A 16,283-nucleotide genomic window follows, 5' to 3' on the forward strand; every position below is an offset into this window, starting at 1 on the left:
CATAGCTAGATAAATATCAAGTCATTCTGAATACCCAAGAAATGGATCTGAGGGCTGACAGAACAAACTGCACAAGAAGAGGGAGAGAAGAAACCACATTGTGGATGGCAAGAGGTGTGGAGATATGGCTTGGGGGAGAAACAGATCATGGGTGCTGTGGAGGGGAAGGAGCTCTGGTGGTGGAGAGAGTTGAGAGGGAGAGGAGCACACGGGGCACTGCACAAGGAAAACATTTCCCCATAGTCATTGACTAGGAAACAAGAGGCATTTATTTTCATGAGATCTTATAACCAGCAGGGCCCAAAGATTAGAGTTGTAGAGGTCCCTAGCATGGCTGGTATAGAGCCCTAAGAGCACTGCAGTGCTCCTAGAGAGAAGGCAGCAAGTAACCCGGGGGCAGATGTCATGATCTGAGGGTCACCTGAGATGCACTGGGGGGGGGTGGGGGGACAGTTCCCCCTTCTTGGAGTGCATCTGAGAGAGGGGCATTGCCTCTCCAGGGACAAAGCCAATGGGCACCATTTCCGTTCCCAGCATGGTGCAGAGACACCTGCTGAGGGTGGCTAACCTGGACACTGGCCCTTTAGTGTGCTTGCTCCAAAACTCATGCTCCTGTGCTCTGGTGCAACTGTTCTTCTGGTCAAACTTGCATCAATCCTAGCACAGTGAGACCCTTTCCCAGAAGACCAGGACAGGTCCCCACCACATCAAGTCCCTGAAGTTTAGAGTTTTAAAAATCAGCCAACACGGCTGGATAGAGCCAAAAGGATACTGCACTGCTCCAGGAAGGCAAGCATCCCAGACACAGACAGTTTGAAAACAGTGATCTGAAAAACACCTAGGATGCACTAGGAAAAATTATTCATTCTTCTGGGAGGGTTTCCCTGACAGCTGTAAGCAGGTTCCCCTCTCCAGGGAAAAAGGAGCTGGCTGGTGCCATTTCCCTTCCCTGCCCCTCAGCATAAACTAACTTCAGTAAACAGTACAGCCCCAACATTGGCTGCCTAATCTGTCCACACCAAGCTCCCCGCAACACCCTGTGCTCTGCTTGTACTGCTTTTCTTGGGCAAGGTGCATGAGACACAGTGCAACAGGCCCATCCCCCAGAAGACCAGCACAAACCCCCACATGCACCATATGTATTACCATATGTATTGACCATAGAGTTCTGCAAAGCTTCAGCTCTAGTGGAAATAACATCAGGTCTCTTTTAACAAGCAGACAAGAACACACCTAGTTAACACTCTCCACACTCTGCCCAAGGTCCAAACACTCTCTACTGCAGGCAAGGAGAAACTCTGCAGAGGACTGACCTGAGGGACAGAGCACCCATAACACAGCAGCACAGTGCATGCAGCACACACCAGAGATATTTCCTTAAGTGTCAGGCCCAGGACATTAATGCCTTTATGAAGAAGAGGTCATATAGTTTCAGGAGCATGAAATATAACAGGCTTCCCTGACACACAGAAGAAAACAGGCCTAGACAAAATGCCAAGACAGAGGAATTCATCCCAAAAGCAAGAACAAGAAAAGGTCATGGCCAGGGATCTAATCAGAACAGATATAAGCAATATGCCTGATCCAGAATGTAAAGCAACAATCATAAGAATACTAGCTGGGCTTGAGAAAAGCATGGAAGACATTAGGGATATACTTACCACAGAGATAAAAGAGCTAAAAACTAGTCAGGCTGAAATGAAAAATGCAATAACTGAGATTCAAATCCGACTGGATGTAATGACCACAAGGATGGGAGAAGTAGAGGAAAGAATAAGTGATAAAGAAGATAGAATTATGGAAAATTATGAAGCTAATCAAAAGAGGGAAAGAAAAATCTTGGATCACAAAAATAGACCTAGTGGACTCAGTGACTCAATGAAACATAATACATTCATATCATAGGAGTCCCAGAAGAAGGAGAAAAGGGCTCACAAGGTTTATTGGAAGAAAGTATAGCTTAAAACATCCCTAATCTGGGGGAAAAATGGACTTCCAGGGGCGCCTAGGTGGCTCACTCAGGAGTCCGACTTAAGCTCAGGTCATGATCTTGCGGTTTGTGAGTTTGAGCCCCGCATCGGGCTCTGTGCTGACAGCTCAGAGCCTGGAGCCTGCTTCTGCCCCTCCCCTGCTCATGATCTGATTCTGACTTTCAATAATAAACGTTAAAAAAAAAAAAAAAAGAAAATGGACTTCCAAATCCAGGAGGCAGAGAGAACTCCCATCATAATCAAAAGCAGGCCAACATCAAGACATGTTGTAGTTAAATTCTAAAATATAAAGAAAAAAATCCTAAAAACAGCAAGACAGAAGACCCTAATTTACAAGGTTAGCAACAGATCTTTCCACAGAAACTTGGAAGGCCAGAGGGGAGTGGCATAATATATTCAACGTGCTGAATGGGAAAGAGCTACAGCCAAGAATATTCTAACCAGCAAGGCTATCATTCAGAATAGAAGGGGAGATAGTTTCCCAAACAAAAACTAAAGAAATCTGTGACCACTAAATCAGCCATGCAAGAAATATTAAAGGGGACTCTTCAAGTAGGAAAGAAAGACCAAAAGTGACAAAGACTAGAAAGGAACGGATAAAATCTCCAGAAACAATGACAAAACAAGTAATAAAAAGGCACTAATTCATATCTATCAGTAATTACTCTCAATGTAAATGAACTAAATGCTCCAATCAAAAGACACAGAGTGTCAGATAAAAAAAAAAAAAGAGAACCATCTATATGCTCCTTACAAGACTTATTTTAGACCTAAAGACACCTGCAGATTGAAAGTGAGAGGATGGAGAAACATTTACCATGCAAATGGACATCAAAAGAAAGCCAGAGTAGCGATACTTATAATCAGACAAACTTGATTTTAAAACATAAATGGTAACAAGACATGAAGAAGGGCACTATATCACAATAAAGAGGGCTATCCAACAAGATCTAACCATTGTAAATATTTATGCCCCCAACTTTGAGGAACTTAAATATGTAAAAGTGTAACAAGCATAAACTCATTGATAACAATACAATAACAGTAGGGGATTTTAACACCCACTTACATCAATGGACAAATCATCAAAGCAGAAAATCAGCAAGGAAACAATGGCTTTGACACACTGATCAGACAGACTTAACAGATATATTCATAACATTTCATCCTAAAGCAGAATACACATTCTTTTCAAATGCATACGGGACATTCTTCAGAATAGATCACCAACTAGGTCACAAATCAGTCCTCAACAAGTACAAAAATATTGAGATCACACCATGCATATTTTCCAGCCATAACACTATGAAACTTGAACTCAACCACAAGAAAAAATTGAGAAAGACCACAAATTCATGCAGGTTAAAGAACATCCTACTAAAGAATGAATGGGTCAACCAGGAAATTAAAGAAGAAATATGAAAAAGAAAACATGACAGTCCAAAACCTTTGGGATGCAACCAAAGCAGTCATAAGAGGAAAGCCTACGGCAATACAGGCCTACTTTAAGAAGCAAAAAAATCTCAAATAAAGAACAAATGAAGTCTAAGGTCAGCAGAAGGGAAATAATAAAAATTAGAGCAGGAATAAATGATACAGAAAGAGACAAAAAAAAAACAGTAGAAAAGATCAATGAAACCAAGAGCTGGTGCTTTGAAAAAATTAATAAATTGATAAGCCCCTAGACAGACTTATCAAAAAGAAAAGAGAAAGGACCCAAGTAAATAAAATCATGAATGAGAGAGAAGAAATCACGATCAAAACCACAGAAAAAATACATGGAAACAAATGAAAATGAAAACACAGCAGTCCAAAATCTTTTGGAAGCAGTTATAAGAGGAAAGTTTACAGTAATACAGCCTCGCCTCAAGAAACAAGAAAAATCTCAATTCAACAACCTAATCTTAAACCTAAAGGAGCTACAAAAAGAACAAACCCCAAAGCCAGTAGAAAGAGGGATATATTAAAGATTAGAGCATAAACAAATGATATAAAAACTAAAAAACTTAAATAAAACCAGGAGCTCGTTCTTTGAAAGGATGCACAAAATTGATAAGCTTTTAGCCAAATTCATGAAGAAAAAAAGAAAGGACTGAAAAAAAATAAAATCAAAAATTAAGGAAGAGAAATAATAATGTCCCCCACAGAAATACAAAGGATTAAAACAGAATATTATGAAAATTATATGCCAACAAATCAGACAACCTAGCAGAAATGTATAAATTCCTAGAAACATATAACCTCAGGAACTGAATCAGGAAGAAAGAGAAAATTTGAACAGACCAAATTACTAGCAATAAAATGCAATTAGTATTAAAAAAAAAAAACAAACCCACAAATCTCCCAACAAACAAAAGCCCAGGGCCAGATGGCTTCACAGGTGAATTCTACCAAACATTTAAACACAAGTTAATGCCTATTTTTCTCCAATTATTGCAGAAAATAGAAGAGGAGGAAAACTTTCAAATCCATTCTATAAGACCAGCATTATCCTAATACCAAAACCTGACAAAGACACTACATAAAAAGAAAACTACAGGCCAATATGTCTGATAAACATATATGCAAAAATCCTCAACAATGTATTACCAAACCAAATTTAACAATACATTAAAAAAATCATTCACCATAACCAAAGTATTTATTCCAGGAATACAAGTGTGGTTCAATATTTGTCAATCAATCGGCATGATACATCACATCAACAAGAGAAAAGATAAATAATCACCTCAATAGATGCAGAAAAAGCATTTGACACAATACAACATCCATTCATAATAAAAAATCTAACATAGGTTTAGAGGGAACATATCTCAACATAATAAAGGCTATATATGAAAAACTTACAGCTAACATCATACTGAATGGTGAAAAACTGAGAGCTTTTCCCCAAAGGTCAGAAACAAGACCATGATGATGACTCTCACCACTTTTATTCAACACAGTATTCGAAGTCCTAGCCACAGCAGTCAGAAAACAAAGAAGAAAAATTATACTATTTGCAGATGACATGATACTTTATTTAGAAAACCCTAAAGACTTCACCAGAATACTACTAAAACTGATAATTGAATTTAGTAAAGTTCCAGGATATAAAATCAATGTACAGAAATCTCTTGCATTTCTGTACACTAATAATGAGGCAGAAAAATTAGGAAAAAAATCCCATTTACAAGTGCACCAAAAACAATAAGAAATCCAGGAATAAATGAACCAAAGAGATGAAAGACCTATACTCTGAAAACAGTAAACATTGATGAAAGAAACTAAAGACAACACAAAGAAATGGAAAGACATTCCATGCTCACAGATTAGAAGAACAAATACTGTTAAAATTTCTATACTACCCAAATAAATCTACACTTTTAATGCCATCCCTATCAAAATACCAACAGAACTATAACAAAAATATCAAAGAACTAGAACAAAAGTCCTAAAATTTATCTGGAACCACAGAGGACCCAAATAACCAGAGCAATTTTGAAAAAGAAAAACAAAGCTATCAGTATCTCAATTCCAGACTTCAAGTTATACCAAAAGCTGTAGGAATCAAAACAGTATGGTACAAAACATACATATAGATCAGAACAGAACAGAAAACCCAGAAATAAAAGTATGATTATAAGGTTGATAAAGCAGCAAAGAATATACAATGGGAAAAAGTCTCTTCAACAAATAGTGTTGGGAAAACTTGTCAGCTACATGCAAAAGAATCAAACTGGACCCCTTTCTGACCCCATCCAAAAAATAAAGTGGATTAAAGGTCTAAATAGGAGACCTAAAACCATAAAAATCCTAGAGGTGAGTACAGTCAATAATGTCTCTGACATCAGCCATAGCAACAGTTTTCTAGATATGTCTCCTGAGGCAAGGGAAATAAAAGCAAAATCAAAATAGAAAGTTTCTTCACAGGGAAGGAAATAATCAACAAAACTAAAAGGCAACCTACCAAATGGAATGAAAGAAGATATATGCAAATGACATATCTGCATATCTGATAAAGGATTAGTATCCCAAATATATAAAGAACTTATATGATTCAACACCCAAAAAACAATCCAATTAAAAAATGGGTAGAAGATATGAACAGACATTTCTCCAAAGAAGCCATCCAGATGGCTAACAAACACATGAAAAGATGCTCAACATAACTCATCATCAGGGAAATGCAAATCACAACTACAATGAAATATGACCTCACACCTGTCAGTATGGCTAAAATGAAAAACACAAGAAACAACAGATGTTGATGAGGATGTGGAGCAAAAGGAACCCTTGTGGACTGCTGGTGGGAATGCAAACTGCTACTGCTACAGCCACTGTGGAAAAGAGTATAGAGGTTCCCCAAAAAGTTAAAACCACCTTTTACAACCCAATAATCGCACTACTGGGTATTTACCCGAAAAATGCAAAACACTAATTCAGAGGGATACATGCACCCCTACATTTTATAGCAGCATTATTTACAATAGCCAACTTATGGAAGCAGCCCGAGTGTCCATCACTAGATGAATGGATACAGATGTGGAATATATACACAATGGAATAATTTTCAGCCATAAAAAGGAATGAAATCTTGTTATTTGCAATGACATAGATGGAGCTAGAGAATATTATGCTAAGTGAAATAAATGAGTCAGAGAAAAACAAATACCATATGATTTCACTCATATGTGCAATTTAAGAAGCAGAACAAAGCAGCAAAGGCAAGAGAGAGAGAGAGAGAAACCAAGAAACAGACTCTTAACTATAGAGAACTGATGGTTACCAGAAGGGAGGTAGATGGAGGGGATGGGTGAAACAATGATGGGGATTAAAGACTGCACTTGTTGTGATGTGTGGGGAATAAACTTAGAAATTTCCTGGGTTTACACCAATAGGTTAACAAAGCATAAAGAAGTACAAAGCCATAGGATGCTCACACCCAAGTTTGGGTAAACAAGATTAGGTAAATAAATATACAGAAGGCAGGGCACAAGCCCCAGTATAGAATATATGAAATAAACAAGATTAGGTATTCAGGGTGGAAGCGGCCCCCAATTTAGTACTATAGCAGAAAGCTGCTTTCACCAGAAGGAAGTACCAACTTAGGTAAACATAAATAGGGCTATAGACCACCACTGCAGGTGAAGCAGCCCAGACCAGAGATGATTAACAAAAAGAAGGTGCCTTGTTAACCCTGAGGTCACCTGTCCTATGTCTCATCCCCCAGGCTAGCTAAGATAACTAGAGGTGGTGCCTCATGTCTGCTGTATAACAACCTCCCACCTGGCTGCCCAGCTCTAGGATTTTGTTTTGTATTAACCCAAACCCCTAACTCCAAATATCTTCAAGACCCTCTTTCCCTCACGTCCATGAATTAATGTTCACAGATTCATTGTAGCTTTGTGCACATCCATCACCATGTTTGTAAACCTTCTGATCCTAATAAAAATGTGGCAAGGACCCGGACATCAGCCATCTCTCGCTTTTAATCCTGCTTCCCTCTCTCTTGCTAGACAAGAGAGAACTTTAGACTTAGTGATGAACACTGGGTGATGTATGGAATTGTTGAATCACTGTATTGTACACCTTAAAATAATATAACATTATGTTAACTATACTAGAATTAAAATAAGTGGAATTATTATATACAATGGAATATTACCCATAAAAAAGGATGAGATCTTGCCATTTGCTACAACATAAGAGAAATAAGTCAGAGAAAGACAAATACCATATGATTTCATGCATATGCAGATCTAAGTCAAAACAATTGAACAAACAAGGAAACTGTGACAAAAAAAAAAACACCCAAAAAACCCTGGTCAGAGGGGATGTACGTGGGGGATAAGTGAAATAGATAAAGGACATTAAGAGATACAAACTTCTAGTTATAAAATAAGTCATGAAGATGAAAAGTAAAGCATAGGGAATATAGTTAATGATATTGTAATATCATTGTTTGGTGGCAGAGGGCAACTACACTTATCTTGCTGAGCACTCAGTATAGAATTGCTGCATCATTCTGTTGTAAAGCCGAATATAACACTGTATGTTAAACTTCAATAAAATCAATTGCCTTATTTTTCTAAGCTGTTTCAAGTTGAGTTTCTGTCACAACTAAAAGAGACCTACATGCTTTTGCTTCCCTCAATATGTTGGCTTCATTCCCTCCAAGTAGAGTTCCCTATGAGATGAGACCTACAGTCACAGGCAACTCCTACCTATTTAATTTATTCCAACTCTACCACCAGTTAGAAAGTTGTTCTGTTTCCTTAGTTCCCAGGGGAATAATACTGGAGAAGAGCTCTGATTGGTCAATCTTGGGTCATGTGCCCTTCTGTGGCCAGGGGGATAGGGTTCTAAGATTAGAAACCACCCTAAAACCTTAAGACTTGGTGCAAGTAATGGTTCTATAAAACTGAGAGAAATGTTCCCCCCAAAAGGCAAGGTGTACTGGGCAGACAATACAATTGGTGTCTCCCACACCTATACTTACCTATCTAATTCTGAGGTTTATTGAAATGATGCATGTGAAATACTTGGAAAATACTGCAACATAAAATCTTATTATTGTTTATTTTTATTTTGAGAGAGAGAAGAGAGAGAGAGCACACACGAGAGCTGGGGGGGGGGGGAAGAGAGAGAGGGAGGGAGAGAATCCCAAGCAGGCTCCACACTATCAGTGCAGAGCCTATTTCAGGGCTCGATCTTACCAATAGTGAGATCATGACCTGAGCCAAAATCAAGACTCAGATGCTTAACCGACTGAGCCACCCAGGTGCCGCTGTAAAATCTTATTCTAACTTATTACTAATTGGGACTATATAGATGACAGAAACTCAAATGTATCAACATAATATTTTCTCCTGAATATATTTTTTCAGACCACAATATTGGCCCCAAATAGTATTCGTATTGCTCCACTTGCCCACAGAGAATTCTCGTTTATAATAGAAAACTGGGAATTACTCTGACACTCACATCAACTACAGAGCAATTCTCTTATGAGTCACACAGACTCTGTTAAATGCCAAATTCTTCCTTTCCCACTCATTCACTTTCTTGTGCCTCCCCTAGTAGGATATACAGGTGATTTCAATGACCTCGTGTTTTCAAGGCCACCAAATAGCTGCCACTGTCCTTGAGAACTCAAGGAGCAGAGATGTCTCAGTCTGGTTGTGCAATGCACTCTTGACCCTTGACCCAGTAGCGTTTAGTTAGGTTGGAAGGGGCAAAACAAATGTCTATGAAAAAGTCACTTATTAGACAAATATGGAAGTGTACAGAGTGAAAATATGTAGTCCTTGCCCCTTAACTGGTCCACAGTCCACTACAGAACATTAATAAGCACACGATTCTAACAATGGAATTATTGCCACGTTAGAGCAGAATTACTGTGTAAGCTCTCAGAAGGGGCAGTGTCTTAGTCGGTTCCAACTGCCATAACAAATACAATAGACTAGGTGGCTTAAACAACAGAAATTCATTTTCTTGGAGTTCTGGAGGTTGGGAAGTCCAAGGTGAAAATGCTGGCTGATTTGGTTCCTGGTGAGGCCTCTCTAGTTTACAGACAGCTATCTTCTTGCTGTGTTTTCATGTGGTGGAGAACATGGTGTCTCTCAAGGGCAGTCATCCCATCATGAGGGCCCCAGCCTCATCGTCTCATCTAACCCCAATTACCTCCCAAAGGCCCCATCTCCAAATACCATCACAGTGAGGGTTAGGGCTTTCTCATAGGAACTTGGAAGGGAAATAATTCAGTCTATAGCAGGCAGCAATTTCTGCTAAACGTTTCTGCAGAAGATGGTTCAGGATAACATAATAAAACCATAAGGCCAAAAACATTGCTAAAAGTATTCAAGGTTGCTGCTTCTAGGTAGGTGGATTTTACACATGTGTATTATCCAACTCTAGGGGGCACCATTAAGTAGACTGTTGCAGACTTGTGTGTTTACCATGATTTTGTGTGTGTGTGTGTGCAGAAGTCAATTGTTTTAAGGAGTACGTTTTCAAATAGAACTGAACATAGTAAAAATAACAGCCTTGAATATGACTACTTATAGTTGGCAACATTTATTGTAGCTTATTGTGTGCCAGGGACTATGTGAGATCCTTTATATATTTTATTATTTCACAGAATGTCAGATAAGTATATCCCCATTTTACACCTAAAGAAACTGAGACCTAACAGAACGAGGCACACAGCTGCTAAGTACTGGCTGAGCAGGAGTTTCCATGTAATGATCCTACCTCTCACCTGTAACTGTAAGCCACTCTGCTCTCCTCTCCATGCCTTCCTTTGCTGGTTGACAAACCTTTCACCCATCCCTGAACTGGGTGCCAAGTCACACAAACAGACTTGGGTCCCTTTCCTGCTGCTGGACCAAATTTCCTACTGCAAGGGACAAATCTCTGGCCATGCTACCCCTGGCCCATCGTATGCTACCCTGATGCAGAGTGTGCCTGGAGCTGTCAGCATGCCAGGAAACATTTAGCAGGGCGAAAGGAAAGGGGAAATAAGTACAGTGTATGTGTGTTGCCAGTTATTTAAAATAGGCCAATTACCTCAAACTGTAAAAACATACTCAAGTTTAAATACCTACAAATCACTTTAACAAATTTAGTAACAGAAAATTCTCACTGCTTGCTCTATTTGTGCTGTAGCAAGTGCAGTTTGTTTGAGAAGCATGTGGTTGAGTAACTGTGGGTTATATTAGCAGCACTTTCTCTCTTAAGTGTGTATTCATAAGTTCTGCAAAAAAGGCCAAAGCAGTTATGTTTGTGCCACCCACGTGCTGTTATCTTGTGAAGACTGGAAATAAATCTCATCATTTCCTAATCTGATTTTCTACATGTTTCTGGGTGGCATTTTTATTCATGAGTTTTGGCCCTGAGTGACCAATGGGAGGTTTGTAGGTACAGAGGGGAGATTCTCACTGAATCCACAGGAGCTGCAATGTCATAGGTCAGGGAGTGGCCTGCCAGCAAGCCACAGGAACACCCAGGCCGCTAGAAGCCAGTCATGAACATAAATGGAGTACTACATGGCAAGGACCATGCAGAGGTCAAGGAGAAAGCGGCCAACCCACAGCAAACAGTTCCTCTTCTGCTGTAGCCCAAGGGGAATCAGTAAGGGGGAGGGGTGAGCTTCAAAACAATTACGCTGTGCTCATTCTAGAGTTATTATTCCATTTGGGGGTTAATTGCTGTAGTGTGAACCCAGACACTGTCTAATTAGGAATAAGCTTGTACTCGGGAACAATTACCCAGCTAATTGGTCTAGTGCACGTATAACTCTGAAGACCGGGTGGAAGAAACAATGGTGAGAGACAGAGTCCTTCCGAGTCTGGGGTGTTTCATAGAAATAGCACAGAATGTCAGGGTTGGAAGAAACTGTAGAGATCATTTGAGTTACAGGCTCATTTTGCAAATGAGGCCCAGGCACACAGAAGGTTGGTGGCAGAGCAGTGCTAGAATGTAGTTCCCTCCTGTCTCTCAGCCCACTACTGGCTGGCTGATACCCACACTGTTTGACTGACAGGATCCAAATAAGTAGAAACAGTGGTATCAAGTGGAGGTTGGAATCCAGGCCCTACACCAGGAGAGTTTTGAGAAGCAAGGGTGGGTTGCATGTCAGTGCATCACCCACCCTGTCCACCGGATTCCAAATTCTCTGGAAGATGTAAATGAGCAGGGGCCCACATCTACCCAGCACTTCCAGTTCTCATCTTTTTCAACAAAACCATTCATACTCTGACCATTTACTGGGCCTCTGTTATGTGCTCCGCCATGTGCCATGCCCTAGGCTAGGTGCTAGGGGCAAACTTAAGATGTAGTCCTACTCTCATCTACAAAGACAAGGGTCAGGTGGGAAGCTTCTAGCACAACTGGCTTCCATGGGATGTGGCAAATGGACAGATTCCTAGACTATTTTCAGAGGAGAACACTGTTTCTCTGTCCATATTTCCTCTACTACTCATGATGTTTAGCAGAGTCCCTTGTAAGGGGGGAAAAGTGCTTATGAATCCACCTGTAGAAGTTAGGGAGAGTTGAAATGCAGAAAAATATCTTCTGGCTCAGAGAAAGCCAGTACATTTTCTTATATTTTCAGAATATATTCAGTACTACCATCCTGCAATATATATACATAGATTTTATTTCAGCTTGCCTGAATGAAGAGAAAATAGACTCAAAGTTATGATAGGTCCTTTTAAGTCCCTTGGCCATTTGAAGACAAGCTATTCTTTATTGGAAAGAAGACATTTTAAGAGTATTTGTTTTTTTCTCGGGAGACTAAATACTTATAAAGGGACTTTTTTCCTAGGAATTTTTGAACCTTACATAGCAACTGCATATATATTTCAAGCGTGTCAAAATTAAATGTCTGCTGAGAGAGTAAGGGAGGAGGTGTGGAAGGTGTAGAGGGGTGAACAATGGAAAGTGACAGTTGATTAGTTTTACAAAAAACTACTTGCTTAGAATGACAACACGCACCAAAAGGTAGCCTTCATAGGCTGGCTTGTGTGTTAATACATTGCTTCCTGATTCATTCAACAAATATTTGTCAAGTCCTTAAATGTGCCAGGCCTTTTGCTAGATGCTGAATAAAGACCGCAAAACAAAGCACAATCCCTGGTTTCATGAAATGGATGGTACAGTGGAGAGAAAATATTACATAAGCATATGTATTGGTCAACCTAGGTTAAGTTATGCTGCAGTAACAAGTAACCTCCACATCCTAGTGACCTTTTGGTTTACTTTTTGTTCACATTAGGTCCATTGTAGCTCTGCATCCTGCCCTCTTCATTTTGGACCAAGACTGAAGGAGCAGCCCCTGAGACATGCCCTCTTGTGACAGAGGAAAAGAGTGATGGCCGAAACCACACAATGGCTCTAGCATTTTTTCCCCAGAGCACACTCTTTTGCCCAAAGCAAGTCACATGGTCTAACTTGATGGCAATCAGGTGGGGAAGTTTAATCCCCCAAATAGAGAGGGGGATTAAACATTTGAGCAAGTAATGTAAGTGTACCAAAAATTACAAGTAAAAATGTTAATGATAATAAAAGCTCTGGGGACAAGAAGAGAGGGCTGCAATGGAGAGTAACAATGGAGAATGATTTAGACTGATGGTGGTGGTGTTGGCAGCTCTGGAAAGGCTTTTCTGAACAAGTAACATCTCAGCTGAAACCCAAGAGATAAAGAGAAGTTATGCAATACAAGGGTTGAGAGAAGAGTAAGAGAGGAACAGCATGTGTAAAAGTCCTGAGGCAGAGAAGAGTTTGGCATGCTTGAAATGTTGGCAAGAGGCAGTACCATGTATTGGCCAAGAGTGGAGGCATCCTGGATTTCAATCCTAGGTCTATCCCTTACTAGGCATGTCTAACTGACCTATCTGTGTCTCATTTTCCTCATGTGTAAGTATTGGGTGTGCTTGGCTCATGACAGTCATTATTACTAATGGAAAGAAAACCCTGGTGGCTGCAGTGTGATGACCAAAAAGTAAAAGAAATGAGGCTGGAGGGTACCCACATCTGTGGGGACCTGTACATCTTGGAAAGATTTGAATCTTAGTCCTAGAAGGTACTTTAAACTAGGGAGTGACTTAGTTCAGTGTATACTTTATATTTTCCTATCATATTCTGGGGAGATATTCTCCATCTAAACAACTATCTGTTGTTGGAACATAATGAAATCCTAGTGAGACCCTGATGGACAAAGGGAGGCAGGGGTGGGGTGGAGAGAGAAATGAGCTTCAGACCAGGAAAGAATTGAGAGAGGGATGAGAGATGGGAGAAGAGAGCTGTCCCTCTCCCCAGTCTGCCTGATATGAGAAAGAAGGCATTTATTTTAACAAGCATGGGGAGAGGACAAAAGGGAGGCCGAGGGCTATTCTTGTTAAGGCCTCAGCAGCCGAGCAGCAGGCACAGTGAGAGGCAGGAGACTGATGGGGCGAACTGCAGCCTGGCTCAAAGGGGGTCCCCTGACCTCCAGAATGGTGAGGGGAGAAGGGGGCTCACCACTGCTCCAATGACACCTCTATGGAGATGCTTTAACACTTCCAGACAGTCTTATTGCAAGTGGCCTGGTCCTCTGGCTTCCTCTGAACCAGTGCATCCTCAAACAGCCTTCCCACCCTGGGAGCCATGGGTGCTGCTGGGACACGGGGGGTGAGGGGTTGGACAAGGCTCCAGAAAGTCTTGCACTGCAGTGCTTCCGGGGAGATGGCGCCGCTGCATCAGCTGGATGACAAAACACTGTTAATGGCACCAATAAAGAAGTGTGAATGTAATTTTCTCCTTCTTGTTATTTCCACAGTATTTGGCATATTATTTAACAGATCAACTGGCCAGTCACGATCCCTTCTGAAGCCAAGTCTTTCTTTTTTGTGCTGGAAGATTCCTAAAATGCAGGGCTGCTCAGCTATAAGCTCATCAGTTGGAAATAGGCCATACACAAATGGAGCACATGACTAATACCAAATGAGAAAGTGATTGAGTTCACTCCAAGTTCTGAAAGCTTTCGAGGAGAGTAGTTATAGCCTTTGAAGTACCAGTGCTTTGGAGGAAAGAGCAGCTAGGGAGGAAATGCAGAACTCTACATCTTATGCCACATTAAAATATATATGTATGTTAAGTTGGAGGAAGTATAAAGCTGAGGATATATGTGATGAGAATAAAGGCAATATTTTGGAGCTTTAGAGTGAGAAGTCTGGCTATGGTCATAGCTACCATTCCTAAGAAATTATTCTGAACCAGGAGCTGTTTGGACACTGCTATATTCAGTCACTTAATGCTCCCATCTGAGCACTCTGCTTTCTAGGTGAATAACTAAGGTGATTTACCTAGGGTCATACAGTTTATAAGCTTGGGCAATCTGGCTTCAAAATCTAATGTTAGCGTCACACACATATCCTGTCTGATATACAAAATGATGAAGAGAGGCAACTCGGACCTGAGCACTCACATCTGAATATACCCCTTAAATGCAAGGGGATAGGAAAGATACACACATAACTTTTTACGTATATAAAAAATGTTATATATATATAATTTTATATATAGACATGGACATTTTCAGAAAGGAAAAACAAACTCTTATCTTTGCAAAGCAGTGTGAGGTGGGTGGGCTTTTCATCTTAATCTGTGCAGTTATAATTTTAGCCATGGCCATGTTTTACTACTGTGATTAAACATGTTTGGGTTTTTTTTTTAAGATCTAATTTTTTCCCCTAATTTTATATATGTACTAAGCCATAAATAACTGGAGGGTTGTTGATTAATTTTCAACAGAAAAAAAAAAACAAACTTGAAAAGATATGCTGATACATCATTTCCATGTGTGCTCATTTTTAAACAACCAAGATGGAGGTTGTAATTCCCAAAGCAGGGTGTTACAGCTTTGAAGTTTCAGGGTTGTCTGTTCATTAATTTCTCAGGGAGCAGGAGAAAAAAGATATTCAAGCCTAACTTCTCAAAGCTTTAGGATATATTCCTCCCTTTGCTTTTTTCTACATTCTGTATCCAACCCTTTGGCTTCAGTCTTGCCTAGTACAATATTTTAATTTTTTTTTAAAGTCAAGATTATTTGAAGCTAACTTAGGGGTAAATCTAATAGAAAAAATTATGTTTGACAACTTTATGAGTAATATTAAAAATGATGATGCATGAGGGGCGCCTGGGTGGCTCAGTCGGTTGAGCGTCCGACTTCGGCTCAGGTCATGATCTCACGGTCCGTGAGTTCGAGCCCCGCGTCGGGCTCTGTGCTGACAGCTTGGAGCCTGGAGCCTGCTTCAGATTCTGTGTCTCCCTCTCTCTCTGACCCTCCCCTGTTCATGCTCTGTCTCTCTCTGTCTCAAAAATAAATAAACATTTAAAAAAATGATGATGCATGTATAATCAAATAAAAACAAATCCATCCATAATCACTTTCCAAAAATACCAGGAAAAGTGATAGAAAAATGGACTCCGTAAAAACATATTGTCATCCATGTTGCCAAATATAATTTCATTGAGGGCACTGTTGGATCTCTTTTATGCAGATCTTCCTTATACCTTTGAAATCAGTCCCCTCCTCTCTACCTGTGGCCAACGAGATGGAGACCAGAGCAATTAGCCAGCTTAATTTGACAGTTATTTTAAAAATTGGCTCTTAAATTAGGAGACAGCCCTGCCTAGGCATGTGGTTACTTCACAGGGGAGTTTTCCCCCAGTGTTTACTTGTCTATGTGATTCCTGCTGTGAAACTAGTTGCACTGTTGAGTTGGGCCAGATAATAAGTCAGATTTGTTTTCCATGAAGAAAACTGCA

The 16,283-nt window shown here is 40.1% G+C and overlaps 1 long non-coding RNA gene across 1 annotated transcript in view; it reads left to right on the plus strand.

Moving 5' to 3' along the window:
• LOC128313923 (uncharacterized) overlaps nucleotides 1-12,967 on the plus strand; it is a 39,631-nt gene extending 26,664 nt beyond the window's left edge. Inside the window, exon 3 of the long non-coding RNA XR_008295042.1 lies at nucleotides 12,751-12,967. This is a non-coding gene — a long non-coding RNA (uncharacterized LOC128313923). The remainder of the gene's footprint in view (nucleotides 1-12,750) is intronic.
• Nucleotides 12,968-16,283: the final 3,316 nt, after the last annotated feature.

The sequence above is a fragment of the Acinonyx jubatus genome, chromosome C1 (assembly GCF_027475565.1).
Source record: "Acinonyx jubatus isolate Ajub_Pintada_27869175 chromosome C1, VMU_Ajub_asm_v1.0, whole genome shotgun sequence".
NCBI classification, from domain to species: Eukaryota; Metazoa; Chordata; class Mammalia; order Carnivora; family Felidae; genus Acinonyx; species Acinonyx jubatus.